Raw genomic sequence first — 22,859 nt, 5'->3', positions numbered from 1 at the left:
TAAATTCTGGTCTTGAAGCCAGAGGGATTCTCCTTTGCTGTTGGGAAGCAAATGGGTACCGTGCTTCAGGAAGTCCTTCCGCCGAGTTGACTAAAACTGAACATATTCCATTCCTAGGTGTTTATCCACGCAAATGCAAACATGTCCCATCAAAAGACATGAACTGGAATATTCACGCCAGCACTTTCTGTAATAACCACACAGCTGGAAGCTACCCAAATTTCCATGAAAATATACAATTAACAATTCCTGGCGTGCTCCATAGAAGAAAATAAAATACAGAAATGAGAACCTTAGAGTTCCTGCAAGTACTCGGGAACCCCCAGGGGTCTCCTAAAGAAGGCCTCTAGGAGAAGATGACAATTGAGTCCAGCTTCAAAGTTAAGAAGGCCGCAGCACAAAGGTGTCCCAACTCTCTCCTTCGCTCCTTTGCCTCCCAGTTTACTGGGCTCCCTGACGTGGGGAGACCAGGTTTTGGTTTCCAAGATCTTCATGTTCCCAGGGCTGCTGCTTGGGAGAGAAAGTCTCAGGGAAGCACCAGGCTAGACCACCCATCTCTCCTGCCCTCTGTGCTCCCAGACACATTTCTCCCAGGACATCTCCACCCTTGATTGTACAATTAGTGTTCATGATGCTTTATGTCTGCACTCCACATTTTGCCAAGTACTTGCCACTTGAGAAAATGTTTCTGACTTGCAGTCATTGCTCGGGTAGCCTAGTGTGAGACATACACACAGTTTTCCCACAAAGGAAGTGGCTGACGTGAAAACATTAACATGCCCAAGGCCAAGAGGTAAATCAGGAAAAGATCAAAGGCAGCTGTGGCCAGGCACGGAGAAATTTACCTGACTCACCTAGAGTCGCAACATGAATTAGGGGAATCTACACAGGAACCCACAACTGTCTAATTTTGAAATCCAGTGTCTCACTTAGTTCAGGTTCCCTAGAAGCACAATCTATGATGAAGACTTGTGGAAGCGATTTTTGCACAAAGCGTTTTCAGGAAAAGAGGAGGGAAGCAGGGTAAATCCAATGGGGAAACTCACCAAGAGGGTGGTCTCAACTGGAGACTGGCTTTAATCTGTCCCACAGGGAATGTGAACTACATCACAGAGTTAGTCCCACTTTGAAGCAAGGGGGAGACTTGCCTACCCACTGTCAGCCAGTGTTTGCCATTCGTTCAGAGAAAGGCACGTCAATGAGCTCTTCAAGAGATGATCAAGTCTTAAAGCAAGGGAATGATACTTTAATGCAACTGTTCATAAATATTTTGGTCTCAGGACCTCTTAACACTCTAAAAATATTGAGGACCCCAAAGAGCTTTCATTCTGTGAATTGTCTGTCAGTATTCATAGCATTAAAATTAAAACTGGAGTCTCATAACTGTGTCTGTATCCAATCCGCTGCATTATGTTGTTAGGGTTGACAAATATGAAGAAAATCTGGTCTCATGCAGATCAAAAACAGGAGGACCTCATGGACCCCTGGATATTATCTCGGGAACTTCCAGGGGCCTTTGAATCACTTTGAGGACTATTAATCTAATAATTAAATTTCAGGCTCAGAAAAGAGATAAGGAAACAAGGAACTTCAAACCCTTAGCCCATATGATTGTATATGTAATAATATTTTAGAAATTGATTAATCCAATGAGCTAAATGGGCTATCTAGAAAGTAAACATAAAAACTATATGTGGCATTTGAACTATACTCCCCTCTCTTTTAAACCTAATTCACTGCCAACCCACTGATTGTCCTAATCCCAACAATGGACTTGGCGATACTGTTTATTCATTCAGCATTTATTAAGCATCAGGCACCATGCTAGACACTGGAAATCTAACGGTGTGCAAAACATCCAAATCACTGCCTTCATGGAGCTTACAATTTAGTGGAAGACACAGACTCTGCTAAGGACAAAGATAAAGAAATTTTTGGTGCTACAGAGTATCCTGGGAGATTTCCTAGGGTCAGTGAAGTCTTTTCTAGAGAAGTGCTGGGGGGGGGGAGGGGGCATCTAGGGGGGAGGGGGCATGTAGGGAGGGAGGGTATAAAAAAGCAGCCATACCACACTTGTGTTTATATCCATCGCCCAGGTTTTTGATGAAAACACATACGATGTTTCCTGTGATGATTGTCTTTGATAAAGTTGAATTTACTAGAACCAGGCAAATATAACGTTTTGCTGGCTCCTTATGTATTTGATGTATTTATTTTTGTGGGAACTAAGATATTCAAACAGTGAGAAAATGGAAAAATGTAAGTTTTTATGGTTGCTTGCATTAAACATCTGATAAAAAACGTTAAGAATAAGTACCACTTCTTTTAAGAAAACATACACAAATACTTCTTCAGTTAAAAAAACTCTTAATTTTTTAATGGTGAGTAGAACAATCAGAAATTAGTCATCATCATTATCAACCTTCCCCAAAGCTATCTGACCTTAGACAGTTGGGGAAAAGAGACAGGCCACCTATTTTGGTTTTGTTTGCTTCTTGTAATCATATTTGTCTTTCAGTATTGTTTGGGTTATCTCCAGTGGTTAGACTGAATTTCCTGAAGTGATTATAGAAGTTTACACATGAAAATATTTGTCGTCCACCAGAAAGGAACTTAGATCTATAATTTTCCCAGGTTACACCGTAATGTAGGCCATATTTAGTCTTGGCTTTTGTCTCTAGACTCTCCATAAATCTAGCTAGCGGTGGAAAAATAGCCAAATGTTAACTTTGGCTCTAATTCCAATTTATTATTGGATTAATTGAATCAGTCTTAGAGCAAAGCGATATTTCCCATGTCATTTAGTATGCAAAACATTCCTGATTTAATTTACTGTGAGTGAGTAGTTCAAAGAACTACTGGTGGGCAATAGGATTCTACCTGTTTTTCATCAAATAGGAGTTAATTCTGTGAAAGACATCTTAAGGACTATTAAAAAGAAGGCATTGAATAGATAAATTTTACAAAAGCACTGTTCAAATCATGAAACATCTTTCTCGTTAGGTTAATTTAAATAACAAATTAGCAAAAAAAGGTGACTGTTTTTTAGAAATATATTTTCTCCAAGTAAGGGCATTTCAAAATTAGTGAGAAGTTACCTTTTAAAATTTACCTCTCCTCGTTGCTTTTCGACCTAAAATTCAGGCACAAAGCTTTTTAGTATGAACATATGTGTTTGTGTGTTCATATACAAATATATATAGATGCAAATAGTTTTATCTATTTTCCTGCATGAGGCTATTGGCCCTGAAAAATAAAACATGATTTATATTAATTTGTATGCTTTGAAGTGCTTTTTTACAGTGAGATAATTTAAATATAAAAATTTAAAAACTATTAATATTTTGGTAACTTCATAAATGCAGCAGCCAACGACTTACCATAAAATACAATCTGTCAGCTTTTAAGATATGAGCTAAACTTGCTTGTTCAGACTTGGGCATAGATAAGAAACCTGAATATTTAAGCAAGACACACTCTAGTTTTCCAGTTGCTCAGAGATTTAAATAAGGCAGAATGATTGTCTATCACAGCTCATAATAATGCTCTTAAATTTAGAGCTCCAAGCACCCCCACTCACCATTCGGCGTGTTTCTCAGAGCTTCAGACTGAAAAACTGCAGCTGTGTTTATGTGGTAATTTAGAGCCCCTATTACATATGCAAGCAACTGGGCTGGTGGCTCAATCGCGATGCATTCATTTTGCTTTTTTTTGTATCGAAGAAACAAAATCAGAGAACTATATAGCATTATGGCCAGCCCTTAAAATCACAAAAATCAGGAGATTGAAAATTATAGCCCCACAAAAAAACGGTCTTTCCCATTCCCCATTAAATAAAGTTTACAACAGAAGTGCCAGATACATGTATTGAAGGTGTGGTGTTCAGCTCAGAGCAAACATTTATTAAGGCATTAAAAAAGAAAACCCCATGTTATCATAATAAGATAAATTAAAGTATGAGTAAGGCAGGCCTCTTACCCTGAAGAGCATAACAGAAGATACCTGGAGTCAAATAATGTGTGTGTGTGTGTGTGTGTGTGTGTGTACAAATAGGTAATATTCTCTATGGAGAAGACCCATAAATAGACTTGGTTTGTGTCCAGATATGAATAAAATTCTGAAGTATTTTCTTTTGGAGATATTATAGGTTAGTGCAATCCATATTACTCGTGATTCACATAGCAATAATATATAAAGTATTTGTTTACTGTTTAGATCCACAGTGACCCCAGCAAAAGTATGGGTAGTTCATCTCACTATATACAGTGTCCGGCACAAATAAAGCCCTTTTTTATTACAAAGTCCTAAGCATGAAATTCTGTAACATAACAATGTCACACTCAAGCACACCACATGACACTTCAGGTGAAATGTTCAAATTGCTGGCCATCTCATGCGAGACATTCACGTACCCTGCCAACCACACTCAAGCAGGCCTTGCTTCTACCAGACCCTGTGTATTAGCCAGACTCTGAAAAGTTGTGTAAAAAACTTGTTTTTGTGTAAATGGAACACTACTTTAATGATACTTAATGATTAACTCAATTTTTAAAAATCATATTCTAATTTAGGGGTTTTTATAAATCTGAGCTTTTCTCATATTATTTTTGCCTATCAAATATGTGTGTGCATGGGATGAGGAGAATGCACTGGCTTATTGCAAGAAAAAGTTTATTCTGAAACACTCAAACACTTTTTTGAAAGCCATAGAGAGAAGCGGGGCTTTTATAATTATACTGGAACATAAACAAGGTTGTTTCCAATTTACTCTTGGGTTGCATTTCAGGCGTTAAGTTGATTGGAATGCAAAAGTTTCTACTGGAAACAATCTCTTACATGCTGGGTTTTCAAGAGAGCTCACAAGAGCAATGTATTTATTTAAGGTGAGGCTCTGTAGTAATTATTTGTAGACACTTTTCTTTTGAACTTTTTAGTGCTTCAGGGGAGGGAGGGCAGCAACCTTGTTATTCCTCCACCTCGGTAGTCAAAGCCTTCACAACCTCTAAGTCACAGTGATGGCTAAACCCAAGCTCCACGGGGGATTTTTTCTAAGCAGCTATGGAAAAGAACCTCTATCACTGAGACTCATGAAAGGAAAAGAGACACCAAACAGAATGATTCCACTTATACACTCTTTAACCTGCAAACACCTAGCTAGATGATAGATGGGTTGATAGATGGCTAGATAGACAGACAGACAGAAATACAGACAGAAGCTTTCAGAGTCATAGGAAAAGACAATGGCACACATGCAGCGTGCACCCTGTAGCTACAAGCTTGATTGCAAAGTCAGCCTACAAGGGGACCTGATCTGTGATTGCTGCATGGAAGTTGTATAGGCGCCAGGTTCCCTATGAGAAAAAATGGAGATAATAATAGTACTGAGCCCATACAATGTGCCAAAGGAGTTACTGAGACAATCCATGTAAAGTGAATAGCGCAAATCCAGAACAAGGGAAGCAGCACAGGTGAAGGCTGCCAGGGTATAGAGAAAAGCATATTCACCTATTGATCAGTTCCAGTTTAACTAGATTTGTGACCTTGAATAGGCTCTTCAATTTCCTCGGGGATCAGTTTCTTCAGGTAAAGTGACAGGATAGGTCTAGATAAACTACTGCTTCTTCAACATTAATGTGCACAGAATCCCCTGTGGATCTTGTCAAAATTCAGACTTCGATTCAGGAGATCGGAGGGTACAGGTGGGAGGCTTAAGATTCTGAACGTCTAACAAGCTTCCAGAATAAGGCGGATGCTACTGGCTTAAGTTCCACACCTTGAAGAGCAAAGATCTAGATGGTCCCAGCAAGAGTCTCTTCCAGCTTCAACACTGTAGTTTATAAATATGATAGTGGCCCATTGTTTGCACATAAAGAAGAGATTTAAAAAAGGGATGGAGGATTCGAGTTCACTTGAAAGGAAAATTAGTTTCAAATTATCCTGGGTATTATATCTCTAGTGTTCCAGTGGGGTCGTGGAAGTGAAGGCCAGGACATGGCTAAGGGCTCAGAAGGTGGTTCGCTGCTGAGAGAAGGTGGGCCAAGGGCAGAGGCAGTTTTAAGAAGCAGAGGGAGGCTTGAGGGTATTTCAGTTGGGAGATTTCTTACCCTCTTGATTCTGGAAGGTAGCATGGAAGGATACTGAAGAGAGGTTTTTGTTTGAGGGGTGTGTGTGCATGTGTGTGTTATCAACTAGACATGGACCGTTTTCCCAGCTCTGCAACTGAATGGCGGACCCTGAGCAAACTGCTTAATTTTTCCTGACTCCATTCTCTTTTCTATAAAATGAAAATAACAGTATTCTGTTGCATTCTTGAGAGAGGGAATTACATGAGCCAGTGCCTAAAGTTCATAGCATAACAAAAGATTATGCATTAAAATGGCCATCACCCTTACCATCACCACTATCATTAATAACACTGGAGGGCTGAGCATCAGAATCTCAATTCTATTTTAGTTTCCATGGCAGTTGTTTTGGTGAAACTTAGGAGTCAGCACGAGTTCCCCAAGAATAAGTATCTCAGGCTAACTGGATGGTTTTTATTGTTATGACTGCTAGATTGGTAAGTTAGAGAAAGGAGGCAGGCATGCATATTGGACTAGCTGGAAATAGGAGGCAATATGAATGTGTGTGGAGTGGGAGGAGTGTCATCCTGGGTAGATGCTTCTTACAGTTTGCCAGTGGGTTCTATCCTTAGTCTTGTCTCACTCTCTCTCAATTTGGATGTAAACATAGGTGGCAAACTGAGCCAGAATATGACACATTTCCATTCCCCATGGGTGTTAAAACACAGGCAAGGAGACCACTTGACAGGAGTAGTAGAGAAAGTGTTTGGAAGCTTGGAAGGGAGGCCAGGGTAGGCCCTGATTCCCTCCCTCCCCAATCCAGAACTGTGATTCTCTGATCACTTCTTAGGCAACGGCCTTAGATGTTTCTATATTTGTCGCCAGGAAGACAGCAAATGAACTCTGATTCCCAGCACACTCCCTGGCGCTCACCCCAAATTTACCCCTCCACATGTCTTCTTCCTTCAACCTGTTCTTCGATTGCTCTTTCAACTCTGCAAAGATATGTGAAGCCAGATAACCAAACCTGATAAGAAATATAAATGCCACAATAGCAAGCAGACCAGTGGAGAACACAAGCCATCCTTGCGGGGTTTGGCTTTAGGGTCTCAGGGGTGTTTCCTCTTCCCTGCATGTTCCGGAGAAACAAAGTTATCCTACCTTTGGCCTGCAGAGCTATCTCAACCACCTACTCAGTTATCATTCACATGTCACAGCAAATTGTGTCCATTGTATTAAGAAGTGATTCACAAAAAGTTGCTACAAACACACAGAAGGTGAAATAGCGTAATACTATGTGTGCACAATGCTTCGCTTGAATATATTTGTTGTTCCATTAAATTGGCTTAGGAGTTCAATGTTAAGCAAACTGTATACATATATGTTCAAGTATGCATACCCTTACAATCATGAATCTCTCACTTGTTATTGCCAAGGGAATAACTCCTAATGACAGATGAAAAAAATGTTTATGTTTATACTGTAGTAGTAAAAATGCCAGGTTTAATACGCACAAAGCTAAGAAAACTAACGACAGCAGATACTGACTTTACATTGCAATTGTCCGTTGAATACCCAACAGGAATAAACCACAAAATGCAGATACTCTTCAGTGCAAAAAAAAAAAATGCCTTAAATAGAAAAGGGTTCAGAAGAAATTTAAATAATTCTCATTTTACTTCACTAGTTGGTTCAACATCTTCTTTCCCTGGGGGGCACCATATTAATCTCTTAACAATATGCCAGTTTTTTTTGGATAGGCTGTCTAATTCACACTTATCTCCCATAATCAATGAGGTCTTAAGTCAAGGTTAGGTTGGGGTCCGACCGGTTCTTCATTTATCACTCTTACTGATCTGTAGGTATCCCAGTAACTTAGACTTTCCTTTCCAAGGTAAACATTGTGCTAAGCAGTCGTGGGGCGAGTGAGCACATCAACAACTCCTTGCTAATTTATCATCATTGATCACCCGACCTTCACTGAGTAAGCCAGGTCCTTCCTCCTCTCATGACACCAGCGTGTTGGCAGCAGCCGGAAGTGTGTACCACTTTCTCTCATCCACAGCCTGGGAAAATGAACCTGCCCTTTGCAGTCCTTTCAAATTGCTCAGGTTATATACTGCTGGTGTACTCAGAAAACATGAATTGTTTTATGTTGCCATATTTCCACTGAGTAGTAGAGTATGTAGGGAAGTCTGAAGTAGAGAATTACAAATTTAAATACGTCAGCTCTGTATGCAGAAACATTTATAAAAGGGAATGAGGTGATATTATAAGATATTCACATTCTAGGGGTGCTATGCATTTCCTATTAATGCCCTCAGGTACACTTTTGAGGGCTACTCAAAACAAACAAAAGGATTGTAGGTCATTTTTAATTACTAAATGTGCTGTTTTTTCTTTGCAGCAACGTTTGCCAAAATCATCTGATGTATTGGTACGATCATTTCTACCTGGGGGGCAGTTTGTGAGAAGTGTATTACTTGAAATGCCATGCTTGCAGAATTTTTTCCCTTTTCCTGTATTCTGAGGAAAACATTACGTTTTTAATTAAATTAAATTGTTTTAGAATGTAAGTGGATTAAATACCATGTTATTAATAAACTCTATATCTTTCTCTGGTCTCTATTAGGTGCTGAAACATGCCAGTAAGCAATTTCTTCATCTAGAAAATCATTTCAGCAGCAAAGTTCAACTTTTCTAACAATGGAAGGAAGAAAAGCGGTCCTCACCTGGGGATGAGCTTGCCCCCTAGGGGACATTTGGCAAAGCCTGGAGACATTTCTGGTGGGCAGAGGGAGGGGGAGGGGGATGCCTGTGTTACTGGCACCTGGCGGGTAACGGTCAGGCACACTGCTCAGCTTGCTACAGTGCAAAACTCAACAGAGATTTACCCACCCCAGAATGTCCATGTTGCTGAAATAGAGAAACCGCGATCTGGAATCTTATTGTAAATACAAACGCAAAATGAAAGCCATTGAGGTGGGCTGAATGAACTTCCCATGCTGGACTACCATCCTTTTCACAGGTGAGAACGTAGCAACCCTAAGGTTGGAAGAGGAATTCCACCTCAGTTACACAAAGAAAGGAAACCCTTGTTCCTTTACATTCCAAGTCTCGTTAAGAAATACAAGTGCATGAACCATTCCATCACAGTGAATCATGACCACCCGCTCATTAGTTCCTACAAATTGTCTTATTTGTTATTCTTAAATTTATTATGCTGTAAATTGAGGTATGGCATCACCACACACCATGAAATTTGTTTTTCCCTTTTCTAAGAGTGCATAAACTGACAATTGAATGTGGTCTTTAACCTGTGGAATTATATGCTACCCTTCTGCTTTTTATTTTGCTCATAGAGCACAGCCTTTAAAACAGGGTGATAATTTAAAGCAAGTGATCTTCTAAACTATTTTTCTGTTCAAACCCAGCAATATGACAAAAGAAAAACTGGAAAACCTTGATAAGCCTTCAGAATAAAGGATTTTTATGTATTTCACAGTGATTTGAATGTTAGTTCTTTTCTTTTCCAGGTATATTTTGGTGTAGACTCTTGCCACCCTATCCCTTCATTTTGTCTTACCCATTACTTTAATCCTGACTTGATCCTAGTTTCATTCACACACATATATGTGTATATATATGCACACACACACATATATATTCATCTTTCCTTAACATTTTCCCCACTGACAACTGCTATATATTACAAAACCTTTCTTATAGCTTAGCGGTTAAGCAAATTATCTTGTATAATTCACTTAATTTCTTACAAGTCTCAGTTTCCTCTCCATAAGTGGAAATACATCTCCTATCTCTCTGAGGATCATTGTGTATAAATGGGAAAGTGAAAGCTCAGAAAGAGTCCAGTGCACAGTAATAGATGCTCATTTAAAAAAGCTATTACCCCTCTTTGGAAAAGTCAGAGCAGAACTGTGAAACCCCATACTCATCAAATTTAAGCTCTTTCTATCTGTCTGGCACGGTCCTATGTGCTTGGGGTACTCCAGAAAACAAAGCAGACACGACCAACCAGACTCTACACTCCTGGATCTGGCACACACACGGACGTACGTGCAAAGGCAAATACACACAGGTGAAAACACATGCACCCACAATGGTAATATCAACATCTTGCAGCCCTTCCCTTACTTATTTTGGAAAATCAATGAGAGTGAGCGTTCCTCATCCAACTGGCCAAGATGCTATGATCAAGGACGGTTACAGAATGCTGAAGGAAGACTTTTCTTTCAAATACTACTTCTTTTGGATTTTAAGGAAAATAAAGGTACATTTCAAGAATATATATAAAAATGATCTAGCTTAAGAAAAAAAATCATATAAAACAGCAATAGCTACCAAACCATGGGGAAGGAGGGAATCGGCTTTTTCGACACTATTTTAATAGCTAGCAAGATCACTGAAGGAGAAATATATCCACAGGTATATTTCTTGCTCTTGAACTTGAAAATAAACAAGGCATTGACCGCAAATGGACCAGGTGACAGCACAACAAAACTGCTAAAATGTGCATGAAAAGGAAGAAAAGCTCATTAAAGAATATATGAGCTTTTCATGAGTTCTTGGTAGGAATTTTTTCTGCTCCAGGGCTTTGCTGTCCCTTTGCCTGAAATAATTCCCCTGCCTCTCTTCGCCTGGCTGCCTCCTCTCATCCCTCAGCACTTAGTTGCAATGTCCTTTGAGAAAGACCTTCCCTGACTACCCCATCTAAATTAGGGGCCTTCACCTATCACCCTCCCTTATTCATCCTCTCTTTGTCTGTCTGTCTCTCTGTCTATCTGGACATATTTTAAAATGTCCTTCTACCCAACTTGGCTGAAAGTTCTACAAAGGCAAAGATCGATTCACATGGTCCACCTTGAGTTTTCCAGAGCCTAGCAACTGACTCCTACTTTGCCCTCAGTGAATGTTTATGGACCAGAGAAAAGCTACTACTCACGCAGGGTGTCCTGGCTGCCAAGAGCCCTGAGCTAATCAAAGCACGTTTCCTTTAGTTTTCTTGTTAAGACAAACATGCTCTGCCGTTGTTGTTCTGTGTGCAAACATGTCGCATTATTTGATCTCAGCCTATTTTTTCCTGTGTATGCAGTACAAAATGAAAAACTCCTGGTATGGTGATGAATCTTCTAAGCCAAGCAAAGAACCAGGAATAGGTAAAGCTCCTTGGAAGATGCTTCTCTCATAACATCTTCTTCTAAGAGCAGAATGATATGACTCAGGATTGTTTTCATTTAGGACTTCTCAAGCTACATGTTTACCTCTAAACCTCAGCCATTTGCTTCAATTGCATCTTAGCAACGTGACATTTCTGATTCTCCCCATCCAGAGGTGGAGCCTATTTTTCCTTCCATCCAACCCGGATTGAACATGTGACTTGCCTTGACCAATAGAACTTTAGCACACGTGACCGCAGCAGAAACTTGGAAAGTGCTTGTGCTTTGGGGCTTGCTCTGTTCATGGTCTTTGGGCCCTGAGGCCACCATGTGAAGAATCCAAGGAGGAGCAAAGCTGACCCATCACAGCCAAGGGCCCCACCATGTGGGCCAGGCTGACAGCCACCAAACATGTGAGTCAAATGATGATAGATTATCCAACCTCAGATTAAGGAACCGCCCGGCTAACCCACACAGTCATGAAAAGTACATGAATTCTGCTTTAAGCCGCTAATTCTGGGAGTGGTTAGTTAGGCAGCCAAAGCCAGCGGAGGCAGTCACAGATAGCATATTACTGTGTGACTGGCCCAGGATTCTATAAATTGTAAGTCGGACATTAGTATCCTAAGACTGTCCAAAGTATAAAAAGGAACTTTCTAATTCAAAGTTTGGGAATCACTGCATTTCAAAGCATTTTCCACTTCAATATTAGCAAAACAAGCTGTATATTAAAAATTTTGAGGAGCCACACAGTAAAAAAAAAAAGAAACTTGCTTAAAAATGTTAAAGACAGCCCCTCCTTTTCAAACCTTCATGACTTCACGGTACTGTAGTCATTGCTGGAGCCCTACCCTGAATGTGGTGGTGAGGGGACTGGACCAGAACTGTGAGGTCTTGGTTCCGGGTCAATGTGCAGCATTAATGAAATGTAGGGCCTTTCACAAATCTAATTTGGTAAAATTAGACAGAATGAGAGACATAATTCCGGTCCTGAGGCTCTTTGAGGTAATCACCAACCTATTCATGTCTCCTTGGATGGAAACTAAAACGATGCATCAACACTTTGCTTTCTCTATTGTATTCTGGTTTTGGTGAGTCATGGCAACTCTGAAGTGGCAAATCTTCCATGCATCTCAAAATCTTTTTGGAGAGCCTGCTGTAAGTCAGGTCCTATTCTGAGCACTGGGGATGTATTTAGTGCCCAAGGCTCTCTGTGGCTTGTATTCCAATAGAGCTGGACCTCAAATCTGCAAAGAGATAGCTCCTACATTGCCAGATGCTAATAAAGACTGTGAAGCAAACCAGAGTTAAGAGATAGAGTAGCGGTTCTGAAACTTCAGCTTACACCAGAATTACCTGGAGGATTTGTTTAAAATGCACATTTCTAGGCCCCAGAGTATCTGTCTCAGTAGGTTTCCAACGCGAACTGAGAATTTTCATTCTTAACAAATTCCCAAGTGATGCTGCTGCTGGTGGTGGAAGCAACATGCTTCATAAACCAGTGGGAGAACATGACAGGAAGTTGTTCTTTTAGATGGGGAGGTCAAGAAAGGTCTTTCTGACCACCAGAGACCCCCGACCCCCTGAGGGAGGGAAGGAGGTATGGGAAGATCTGGGAAGAGAACTGAACTTTAGGTAGAGTACACAGCACAGCATGTGCAAGGGCCCTGAGGCAGAATTGAGCTTGTTCTGGTGGAGGAAAAGCAAAGGCTAATTTTCCTAATGGCACTCATGTGGTAGCAAACCAGTGTCCTTGTTACCTAAATGGAGTGAATTATGCACAGCAATATCCTCAGGTTAGCACCAGCAGGACCCACTGGGTTTGAGCTTTCCACCAAATTATTTCCTGATAAGACTCCCATTTAGAAGTAGTTACTAGGAAAAAATACAACTGTAGGAGTTGAGGAGTTTAGGTAAAGTTAAATGCCAAGACAAGAAGATGAAACTGTTCCTGTGTCATATTTTACTTGTGGGGTTCCAATGGCTGAGGGTCTGACACCAGAATCGAGTGTTACTGAAAGTCACCAAGTCCCCAAGTCCTGGCCTGTGGCTTGCAGAGGGTCTGTGATTTCTCAGACCAAGGCATGCCATTTCAACACAGCTCCTTTAGTACTGGTGGGTTTTCCCCCAGACAGTAATGCATTATGTTTTTTAAAATAGTCTATACCTGGAAAACATTTTTCACATTCCTTATCTCACTACATCCTCACAACCCAATTTCATGATGCAGAAAGGGAAAAAACTATTATCTTCATGCTGCAGATGAGAAAACCAACTCCCAGAGAAGCTAACACTCAGAACCATTTCTTTTCTTTCTCTTCATAGGGTCTTTTCTTTGATATACAAACTATCCAAAGTTGTGACAAGTACGCAGTAGTACTGAAGCAGAGCACTGAAGGCCAAGTCCATCATCTTCCTCTTGAGAACATCGGGTCTCAGTTCTCTGCCTGCCACTCATGTGTATTTGATCATCACCATCCATCATGAAATCTGTGGCCTCACTCAGAAGGCAGATTGTGTGTCAGGGAAAACTAACCTGTACTGAGCACCCAAAATCAGGCACGTGGTTCAACATTTCTGAAGTGTGACTTCAGCTAATCCCCCTGGCAATGAGGACTTTTTCACTTTGTAGGTAAAAAAAAAAAAAAAAAAAACTGGGGCTTGGGGAAACTGGCAGATCTGAGGGCAAAAAAAGGGAGCGACTTGACATCACTTCTCTTCACGGTACGTTCTCTAACCTCAGTAACCACAGAGCCTTCTTTCAATACTGCATTGACGTATACGCATGATAGGAACGAGACACTTCCTATCGGGGACAGTGTCATGTCAGTCAGTCCAACAGTTGGCATGGGTAACACTCCTTTCAGTTGAAGACATACAGGGGTTAAAGGAAATTAACCTAGAGGCAAGGTCCATCATCACCTTCAAAAATCTCAACTGTCCTTATGTGAAGAACCACAGTCCATTGTGATTATTTGTTTATTAAGAATTTATTTTTAGAGCAATTTTAAGTTCATAACAAAATTGAGGGAAGGTACAGGGATTTCCCATATATCTTCTACATCCCACACCTTCATAGCCTCTCCGATTATCAATATCCCCTGTGAAAGTGGCACATTTGTTCAATTGAGAAATCTGCGTTGACACAGCATAATCAGCCAGAGTCATAGTTTACGTTACAATTCACTCTTAGTTTGGACAAATGTAGAATGACATATATCCATCACAACTGTACCATACAGAGATTTTCGCTGCCCTATAAATTCTCTGTGCTTCACCTACTCATCAACCCCAGCCCCAGGCAACTGATCTTTTTATTCAGTTTTACCTTTTCCAGGCTGTCATGTGCTTGAAATCATATTATGTAGCCTTTTTACATTGGTTTTTTTTTTCATGTAAGAATATGCATTTAAGTTTCCTTCATGTCTTTTCATGCCTTGACAACTCTCTTATTTTTAACCCTGAACGGTATTCTATTGTCTGGATGTACCCCACTTTATTTATTCATTTACCTACTGAAAGACATCCTGGTTGCTTCCAAGTCTGAGTAATGATGAATAAAGCTGCTATAAAACAGCTGTATGCAGGTTTTTGTGTGGACATAAGTTTCCAGATTCTTTGGGTAAATGCCAAGGAATGCAATTGCTGGGTTGTATGGTAAGAGTATATTTAGTTTTATAAAAAAAAACTGCCAAACTGTCTTCCAAAGTGACCGTATCTGTATCTGCATTCCCACTGGCAATGAGTGAGAGTTCTTGTTACTCCCTACTCTTATCGGCATTTGGCGATGTGGTGTTCTGGATTTTGGCCATTCTATCAGGGGTCTAGACATCTAGTTGGTATTTAAGTTTGCATTTTCCTGATGATCTAGGATGTGCAGTATCCTTCCACGGGCTTGTTTTTCCGTGTGTCTTCTTTGGCGAGGTGTCTATTCAGCTCTTTTGCCCATTTCTCAATCAGCTTATCTGTTTTCTTATTGTTGACTTTTAAGAGTTCTTTGTATATTTTGAATAACAACCTTTTTACCAGACATGTCTTTTGCAAATATTTTCTGCCTGTCTTTGGTTTGTCTTTTCATTCTCTTGACATTCTCTTTGGCAAAGCAGAAGTTTTTAATTTTAATGTAGTCCATTTTATCAACTCTTTCTTTCATGAATTGTTCTAATCTGCATAAATGGAAACTCAGGACTCTCTTGTTTCTTCTGCCAGTTCTAGATTTGGCTGTTTGTTCCAAATACATCATTGATGGATGCACAAATTCTGTTCTATAATTGTGTCTGTAGGAGCTCTGTGACTAATATTTTATGGAAAGCTTTGTAAACTTGGGATGAGTCAAGTTTATTGTATGTGTCAAAAAGACCTATGTTGCCCTCAAACTGAGACTCTAATTTAACTAACAAAAGCAAGTGAATTCAAAGTTATAACTGTCACTCCAGATAAGACTCAGTCAGAAATTTTAGGATCTGAAAATTGGCCATAATCATAAGTACTATATTATATGTTATTGAATCTTGGCAAATTAGAATTTATTCCACATAAATAAATGTCACTTTACTCCCTTCCTAAACAGAAAAGATAACTTCACAGGATTCTTTAAATTACATTTTCAGTTTCCATACACATAAACATAACTAAAGAAATAAGAAGTGCATGCAATTGACATGTTTTGGGGAAGATGTGTCTTGAGCCACTGAATTTCTTCGGTGACTGACAAAAACTTAACAACGTACTATCCCTCCGTGTGCTCATAACAAACATAGGTTACTACAGTCTGATCAGAAATTACTCAGTTCATCTTCAATCTATCTTTCAGATGGTGGAAAATTAATAAGTAATTTAGAAACGTTTTGGTATTCTTCCCTTCCTTTCTCCCATTCACCTTTTCCTCCATGTACCTTGAATCATCAACATCATTTTTGCATGGGCTCTGAGTATGTGGCTTGGTACATAAAAATGTTTTGTGGCCACCAGCAGAACTTATACTCACTACATAAGGCTATAGTTATTCTGAATATTGATTACTTTTAGAATTTCCATACTTGTGATACTGAATAATATTTACTGACTCAAGTTAGACTCTGATATTTCATTTGTGATGACGGTAAGGATGAACAGAAGTGCTCATTGCCCATCTCCTACACGCTCATCATGGCACCAGTACCTAGGAGAGCTTTAATGGAGTGATGAAGAGATAACGTAAGATCAGCAATTCCTCTCCTAAGCATGTGCCCAAGAGATATGAATGCCTGTGTCCACCAAAAGAATTGCTTAAGAATTTTCTTCAACAATGTGCTTTATTTGCAATAGTCTTAGACTGAAAACAACAGTGATATCCATCAATTAGAGAATAAGTAAATAAATTGTGGTGCCATACATTTATGTGATTCACTATCGAGTAGAAACTAAAAATAGAACAAGTATCTAATCCACACAATAATGTGGTTCATCTCAAAAATGTTACATAAAGGGAAAGAAGCCAGTGATAAGAGGGAATAAATGCATTGTGTGATTGCATTTATGGGAAGCTCAATAGAATAAATGAGATGAGCAAAGCTAATAAATGATGGTAGGAGTTAAAATAGTGTCTACTTCTGAAGGACAATAGCGGTTGACAGAGAAAAGGCGCAGAATCTCAGAAAGGACTGCTGGAATCTTTTCTGTACTATTCTGGGTGGCAATTACACAAGGGTATAAAATCTAAAAAATACATCAGACTGAACACTTACCACTTTTCTATTTCTTCTACATAAATTACACTTCAATAAAAAATGATGGCTGACAGCTATGGGGCTGGGGATGGGGTGGAGAGATTGAGAACCAAAAAAAAGAGAAGGAACTCACGAAGGGGGGCAGCCCTGTGGTGGCTGCAGTGGGGAGGGGGGTTGGTGGAGATGGAAGAGGGGATGGGGGATCAATGGGGATGGAAAAAAACTTTTAAAAATATCACCGGGAACTTCTTTTTTGAACACAGGGTTTTGTTTTGCAGCTCTATCTGTGCCGATGCACCTAGGCCTAGTTCATTTTTTTAAAGGTACCTATTTAAAGAAAAGATGATGTGTACTCTGATGGAGTTTGGCTTGGCTGACAGGTGTGTTGGCCGAACACTAACTACTGAGACAAATACCCTCTCATGTTTCTGCGGCTTACGACAAAAGAAGCTGATTGCTCAATCACTGAACAGTTCAGTGGGGGTGTTCTCGTTCTCTTCTGTCCGGTGATTAAAGGGCCCAGGCTCCTTCCAGCTTGTGGCTTTCCTCTTCCTTCTCAGGAACTTCTACCTCCAACTGGAAGACAAGAAGAGAGAAAGAATGTCATTAGGGAATTGTCTAGGTTTCTAGCTGGTGGCATGCATGTTTGATTTAGGCTTCTTCTGATTGTTCCAATGCACAGAGGCTTCTTAAGCAAGGAGCTGGGGAGATGTCCCATGACTCCCAGAATACATTCACATTTTCCGGTGCCCTGACTCCTCCCCTGCGCACAGGTAGCATGCCAGGCTACTTAAGAGTACACACAGCCTCTGCCACCAGTGTCTGGGCCTGAGCTTGAGCGAATCATCTCATAATCCTATGTCTTAGCTTCCCAGTCTGGAAAACGAAGTGTGTAGTAATGCTGCTTCACAGAGTTCTTGGGAAAACTTTTTAACATGAGTGAAGTATCCAGGCTAATGCCTGATACCTTATACACATTTAATAAATATTAGCTGTGTTTCATACCCCTTGTTATAATCAACCATGCCAGAATGTCTATTGCACCTCCAACATGCCCTAGCGGGGGTGTCCAAACTTTGGGTGTCTCTGGGCCACATTGGAAGGAGAAGAGCTGTCTTGGGCCACACATTAAATACACAAACACTAATAAAAACTGATGAGCAAAATTAAGGTTTTAGGTAAATTTAGATTTTTGTGTTGGTCCGCATTCATAGCTATCTTGGGCCATATGCGGCCCATGGGCTGTGGGTTGGACACCCCTACTAGGCCTCTACAGGAGCAAAGGATGGAGTTTGTTCCCCAGGGCCAGCTTCATGGGCATACAGTCTGTGCAGCTGCACGGGGCCCCATACTTAGAAGCGCCCTGGGCTCCAGGCCTGGCACCTCGTGTAATGCTCTGTTTTCACCGTCTTGTGATTTTTAGTAATTTTACCTTTGAACTTGTGTTTTGTGAGTGGCATCTGATGGGACGATGGAGCATGTATGAGAGCAGAGGAGACGCACTCAGCACACATGCCCATGGCTGTGCTTCACTGCTCCATTCACAGAGCTCATTCTTGGTGAGCACAGAGCCCCAGTGGCCCCAGGATGTGTGAGAGCCCAGCAAAACTCAAGCTGAGTCCAAGGTGAGCATGCTACATGCTTTCCATGCCAACCAGAGCTTGCTCTGGATGCAAAAGGAAGCCGCCAACCAGGGCTCTAACACATCCTCTCTTACTTGTGTTACTTCCCTGTACTAAATAACCATTTATTTACTCTGAAAATGATGACATTGAAGGAAAAGGGCAACCCATAGCTGCTTTTCCTTTCAGTTCTTCCTTACTCATCAGCACAGTAAGTCAAAGACAGAGTGTTGGTAGAATGAACACATAACACGAAGTGAAATAAAAACAATTGCATCAGTTTTGTGCTGACTCCACAGCTCTGATAAGACCAAAATATACATGCGTATACAAACTACAAAAATACATATTCACACGCTAGCTACGAAACACAGATTGTGTGATTTTGTTGTTTTTGCATTGGAGTTAAATGCTCTTCCATTTACATTAAAAACTAGCATTGTATGATGTAAAGATGATCGGTATTAAACTGAGGCTAATAATTTTAAATGTTTATTTTCTTTACTTAGAATGATGCTAAATAGCAAATAAACAAATACAAGGATGATTCCAAAGAGAAAACATGGAAGAAAAGAGATAGCTTTATATTGTGTATCTTTAGTGGCACTTCTGTCCTGCTCTTTTGCATAAAGGGCCCCACATTTTCATTTTGCACTGGGCTTTGCAAATAAGATACCCAGCCATGTCTTTTCCTCTCTCTGACCTTCCCACAAAGCTCCACCCACCCATCTCTTGTAGAAAGTCTTACCTGATCTCCCTCCCCCACCCCTTCTTCATGGAGCATCATGGTCTCCAAGTCAGCAATCACCTAACGATTTATGATTATATAACTCTCATTACACCTTCACTCTTAGATTAATTTTGAACATGCCATCTCTCCTAATTTTCTATCGTTCCTGAAGAACAGGAACAGACTTGACGCTCTTATCTGTCTGGCCAAGGACCAGAACTGCTGGGGCCCTCAGAGACAAAATAAATTTGGGGAACTAACGGACAAAAAGATTCAGAATCTGCGGAGAAGGGGTATTTGGCCGCATAGCTAGCTTGAGAAGTGCTCGTTGGGTGAATGAAAGACCACATACAGTTCCAGTCCCTGGAAGGGTCATTCCTTCCGTCTCAACGGTCTCTGGTAAAACACGGTCTATTCTTGGACTGCTTCCAGTGCTACCTAGTTCTATGAAACCTTCCTCGTTCTTACCCTCACCTCACACCAGCATCTTTAATTTCCTGACCTCAGGGTCCTTAACACATATGAATTATTTCTGACACTGAGAAAATTCTTAATTGAATCTTAACTCTCTTACTAGACCCTGGGAACATGAGGGCACAGCATCTTGGGGAGCAGGGTGAGGCAAATGAGGCACTTGCCTTGGATATAAAATTTAAGGGGATGTCCAAAAACCTCAGTCTCCAAGAGAAATGATGTTTTCATGCACTATTTTTTAAATCAAAATTAATGTAACAATTATCCATGATAATACATGGAAATTTTAAACAAAGACAGGTTCAGACTCTGTACCAGCACTCTCACCTTCACTCACTTCAGTCTAATCCCAGCCTCGTTGGATCCTGTGTATTACCATCTTCTAACCCCAGTTTCATTGAATGAATGACTATACGAATGAATTGCTTCCTTGAACTGTTTCATCAGGTGGAAATTTATAGATCTTGGCAATGAAGTTGGATGGCTACGGTGGAATGTGCTCATGGGTCATGAGAACAGCGTGGTCACGCCTTCTGAAATCAGCTGGATTGGGACTGCCTTCAGTCAGCTCCTCATTGAATTTTCCTTTATTGTCCTCCCTAGTATCAAATCCGAAGGAAAAAAAATGCTTCTTCTGTTGGTAACCATTCTTTACCATCATGAAGCCTCTAAGAATGGCCTTAGGGTCGGCTCAAATGGAATCCTAATAGTTCATATTGTTTCAATTAAAATTGTCCTCCCCATTGTTACAAAACATTATTACAATGGTAGTCTCATGCATTGTTTGAGCAATGCCACATTATTTATTTAATGTTTTAATGTACTCTGTGCTTCAGAAGTTTCCAGGCAAAAGGAGATCAGAAGGGCAAAGCCATTTGAACAAACGGCGACAACAGTATTTGTTACACTTCATTCTCCGCACGGTGTTTCCTATTAAATAAGGAATTTAGCTCTGAGTTACACTAAGGAAGAGAAAAAAAATGAAAAGTTCCGGCAGTCTTTAAGGCCTATCATCCACCATTTTGAACGAAGGTTAACGTCATCCCTATCCCAGCCCCACCCCTACACCACCATCACCACCACCACCACCACCACCACCACCACCACCATCTGCCCTTGTTACAAAGTTATCTACCCATCCCCCCCACCCCCACCCCACCCCTTGAGATGGCTGTCAACTGTTGAGAACTATCAGAGCCAGGCTTTTCCCTCAGCGGCCAACTTTTTTTCCCACAGTTAGCCACCAGGGGGCCCCTGTTTGGAACAAACGGTGAGACTCCACAGCTTTCCTCCAAACAGCCAAAACATGCCGGGATGCCTTGGGCGCAGAGCTGGGGAACTTCTCTGCAAAGAACAACTCACCAGCTACAAACCTGCAAGTCCCACAGTGCAGCCTTTGCGAGTAAAGAATAAAACACGGATATATATCGCCAAGGACCGAAGGGAAATAGGATCCGTGGAGTCTCAAGGGAGCGGCCCCTCGCTGTCGCCGGGGAACCTTGGGGTCTTCGACTCTCTGGGAGCGAGTTGAAACTGAACGGGATGCCTGGGACAGTTTCTAATTTCCTGACAGTTGTGGTGGTTAATTTCCTGACAGTTGTGGTTGTTAATGTTACCTTCAGAGGGGGTGGCTTCTCGCCCCTTTCCGTGGCTTGCTCACCAGAAGCCGGAATAAAACACTCGCCACTGGCTGGCAATCCAGAAAACTCTCGCATAAATTGTCCATACCTCGTTGGGCAGCCGAGAATAAGCACCAATCGCCATACGCGTCTCACGTTGTCGTGCCAGCGAACGCGTACATTGTCTAATGTAGTCGGAATTATTTTAGTATTATCTACAAAAAAATAATTGTACCCTGTCGTCAAAATAGTTTTCTTGCAACTATGGCTTCCGCACTACTACACTTTAGCTTGAGGGGTACTCAGCATTTTTAGAATCATTCTTCTACCGCAGAACCCAGCTCTCTGCTGCTTTTCCCCCGGTTTAAATCTTTGGCCTTCAAAATTTATGGGTGCGCAGAGTGGCGGTGCATAGGGTGGGGAAGTACTTGAGAAATGCGTATTTGTCTGGGTAGAACTTTTCCAAAGTATAGATTATTTCTGTCTTAGACTTTTATTTGTACATATTCAAGGCAAAGACACATTAATAGGGCGGTGTTTCTTGAACCGGTGGGGTGTCTCACTCCTCACCCTCACCTGCACACCGTCCAGGATACGCAGGATGGTGTGAAGGGGTGACTCCCTCAAGGGCAAGCCGGGTATTTTCCAAACTTCCATTCCCTGGGGTTGGTGATGGTAAGAGAACACCAGGCGCCGCGGCGGGTGGGAGGCCCCGGGAGGAGTAGGTACCCTGTGGCAGCCCAACACTAGCCACAAGTGATTCGGAGATAAAGAGAGGAGCACCACCGGGCTGGCAAAAAAAAAAAAGCCCATACTTGGGCTCTTTGCTTCTGGAAGTCACCTCCGTCCGCCCCGCACTCCTGTCACTCATCCCCCATTTCTTTCACTTTGCCTACTGGAGGAATGGGGCCCAAACCCGAACCTCTGTGCCTACACAGCCGAGTGGGCGGACGCGCGGCCACCAAAAATCACCGCACCCTGGGTGGAAGGCACCGCCGCGACTGGGAAGGGGGAGAGCGGCAGGTGTGGAGGCGGCCAGCAGGGGCGGTGGGTGCGTAGGGAATGGGGCAGGGGTACGGGATTTCGGAGTGGCCGACACATCAGCCAGCCGAGTGCCCGGCGGGAGCCAGGCAGGGGGCGTCGGGTGCCAGCCCGGCGACCCTGGAGGCGGTGGCGGCGGCGGGACGTGAAGCGGGGAGGCCATTTCCTCGCTGCGCCCCTGGCGGAGCCGGGTTTGCTTGCTCTTGGCTGTCGCCGCCGCGCGAGTCGACCGCCGGGCGGGCTGGAGGGGAAACCAGGTCACCGGTTCGCAGACGCGTCGCGGAGCGTGCGCCCCGGGCTTGAAGGAACAGCGCCCGGGGAGCTGGCCGGGGCGGGACGGGCGCGCTGGGGGCCGGGAGAGGCGGGGACTCCGGTGCCCCGGCCACGCTCGCTTCCTACGCCTATAAAAGTGGAGTGGCAGAGGAG

At 41.9% G+C, this 22,859-nt stretch overlaps 1 non-coding gene across 1 annotated transcript; it reads right to left on the bottom strand.

The window, feature by feature from the left end:
- Positions 1 to 7,540: 7,540 nt before the first annotated feature.
- LOC119004130 (small nucleolar RNA SNORA8) lies at positions 7,541 to 7,679 on the bottom strand. The gene has a single exon (XR_005070123.1). It is a non-coding gene; the product is annotated as a small nucleolar RNA SNORA8 (small nucleolar RNA).
- Positions 7,680 to 22,859: the final 15,180 nt, after the last annotated feature.

This window comes from Sturnira hondurensis, unplaced genomic scaffold (genome assembly GCF_014824575.4).
Source record: "Sturnira hondurensis isolate 20B ecotype Veracruz unplaced genomic scaffold, ASM1482457v3 Scaffold0019006, whole genome shotgun sequence".
NCBI classification, from domain to species: domain Eukaryota; kingdom Metazoa; phylum Chordata; class Mammalia; order Chiroptera; family Phyllostomidae; genus Sturnira; species Sturnira hondurensis.
This window is presented reverse-complemented; position numbering and strand designations above follow the sequence as displayed.